Source organism: Mixophyes fleayi, chromosome 6 (assembly GCF_038048845.1).
Source record: "Mixophyes fleayi isolate aMixFle1 chromosome 6, aMixFle1.hap1, whole genome shotgun sequence".
Classification (NCBI taxonomy): domain Eukaryota; kingdom Metazoa; phylum Chordata; class Amphibia; order Anura; family Limnodynastidae; genus Mixophyes; species Mixophyes fleayi.
This window is the reverse complement of record NC_134407.1, coordinates 7,386,939-7,389,323: the sequence shown is the minus strand read 5'-3', so window position 1 is coordinate 7,389,323 and position 2,385 is coordinate 7,386,939. Positions and strand designations below refer to the sequence as shown.

Here is a 2,385-nt window from a genome sequence, read left to right as displayed (position 1 = left end):
TTGAATGTAAAGAGATAGAAGTTGTCCGAGGTGTCCTTAATTATAAATGTTATTACTGCCAGGAATAAATGTATCCCAGTGATATGCCATACTGGTTATTATTACATACATATTACATACTATTCACATATTGCAATGCCAAGATGTATTCATATATATAATTTTACTATTTTTAGGACTTTGATGATCTTGATGTAATTCATTTCGATGAATATGATTGACCAAGAAGAATGGTAAGCATAGTGGTTAAAGTTCTGTAATTGTATTAAACCCTGAATTCTTCCCTCTGGCATTTAAAAACTATATAAATGAACAGGGACACACTTGAGCAGGAAACATAATAATAATAATAATAATAATAATAATAATAATAAAAAAACATTCAGAAAAGGAATTTGTTAAATCTCCCCTTCTAGGAAGCAGCCACAGCCCTGGGGGGCTCACTTCTACTGTAGCCCCCAGATAGACATATTCCTTCCTATATATTAGGCTAGTTGTGGGAGGATGTTTATATTGGAAGATCAGTCAAGTGTTTTTGGACCCCAGGGGGTAAATGTATCAAGCTGTGCCCATGTGCATGCTGCCACTTGTAGTCCCACAAGTATGTACTTTAAATGGTGTATTCCATCTGAAAATATTAAGTGTTGCCACATCAGATAAAAGTTTCTATTTCTGTTGAATCTCGGGCGAGTTTCTGTTCTAAACAGGCAATTGGAGACCTCAAGACACCAGTATGACTCCTATTTTGCATTTTATCTACAGAAAAACCTTCTGGGACCATAATGAGCTTCTGGAAAAAACTTTTCATGAAGAACGAGTATAAAGAAACACCGTACGAACGGCTAAAGGAGCCTCCAAAGTAAGTTAAAAATCTAGTACAAATGTACACACTTCCAACCCCTTTCCCAGTGTCTTCCCCTCACAGTATATATATGTATGCCCTGCTAAAATGTCTGTAATGTGCACATGGCTCCCTAGACCTTTGTCATTTACCAGGTTTCTCTTCATTTTGCAGGAAGAACTCCAAGAAAAAGAGGAACAAGAGTCATGCTAAGTAACACCTAAGCATCAGAGAGCCGCCCGCCTTTGTAATCAGTGAAGTAATGCTGCGGAGAGAGTACCCACCTTGTTCAGGTGTAAGTACGGGCTAATCCCCATACTTGCACCTGAAGAAGGCAGGTACTCTCTCCGCAGCAACACCGCCCTTCACTCCACCAAAATTCACTCCACCAGGATGGGACCCCTACCGATACCAAAGGCGGCACGTACCAACAGCGTCACATACCAAAGGCGGCACGTACCAACGGCGGCACGTATCAACGGCAGCACGTATCATCATGAACCGTTAGACTCTGGATCCTACCCTACCTAACCGTGATATAACCACTGAGCCCCTGTGTCCTCCCCACCATCAATAAAAAGCAATTACAATATGTGGGACTGGTTCTTTAGATGGATGCGTGTAGTAGTGTAGTATACAACACATATTGTCCATGCTGATAGTGTGTCCGGGATGCAGTGTTATGGTGCTGTGTGTGTCTTTATATGACTCAGGTCTTACAGGTGAGTGGGAGCTAGGTGGGAATGACTGAATATGCAGCAGCTGTGAGTGGGCTTGTGGATGTGGAGGGATAAGAATGTGTGGGAAGTAATATACTGATGGAACGGTGTTTGTGCGTGGGGGGTAATAGTATTAATGAGGGGAAACACAAATAAAGGGGTGTCGCTGATGTGCCATTGAGAAACATTATTGGGGAAGTAACTGTAACAGGGGTGAATTGGGAACTGAAAGAGGCCCTGGAAAAAAATCTTGAACTGGCCTCATGTGGGCGGGACCAAATCAGCTGTAGGTGGGGCCAAAACAAAAGTAGGCGGGATTTAGAACTAGAATTTGGTTGTAGTAACAATTGGGAAACCCCATATGTGATGACTTAAGACACAGTGGGTCATTTCTAAAGCAATGCAGGAAAATGCTGCCAGTCCTGTGTTATAAAATGACATGAATCCTTTTACATGATCTACGACTGGTTTATGCCTCTGTGCTCCAACTTGTTTAGTTGCTACTAACACATCCTTCCAATATTCCCTTCATAGAAACATATGTGACTGCGTTTAATAAGTTTAACTATTACGTAACATGTTGGCACAATCGTATCTGATCAGTCTGCCAGAGCAGCATATGAGACCTCACCGCTCTGTAGCATCTTTCCCTGACGTCAAGAGATGCAAACTACCAGTCAAACCTCTCTCTTTAATATATAAAATGTGCACTGTGTGTGTGTAAAAAAATGCATTAGACATAATCCTTATAATAAATGACTATTATCCACTGCGATCACCACAAAGGTGAAATGCTTCAAGCATCTGCAAGAAAACACTAATTTT

General features: G+C 41.1%; 1 long non-coding RNA gene across 1 annotated transcript; it reads left to right on the top strand.

Annotated features, from left to right (window-relative positions):
* The first annotated feature begins 767 nt into the window (after positions 1–767).
* Positions 768–1,433, top strand: LOC142160164 (uncharacterized). Its single transcript, XR_012693080.1, has 2 exons — positions 768–859; positions 1,016–1,433. It is a non-coding gene; the product is annotated as an uncharacterized LOC142160164 (long non-coding RNA).
* Positions 1,434–2,385: the final 952 nt, after the last annotated feature.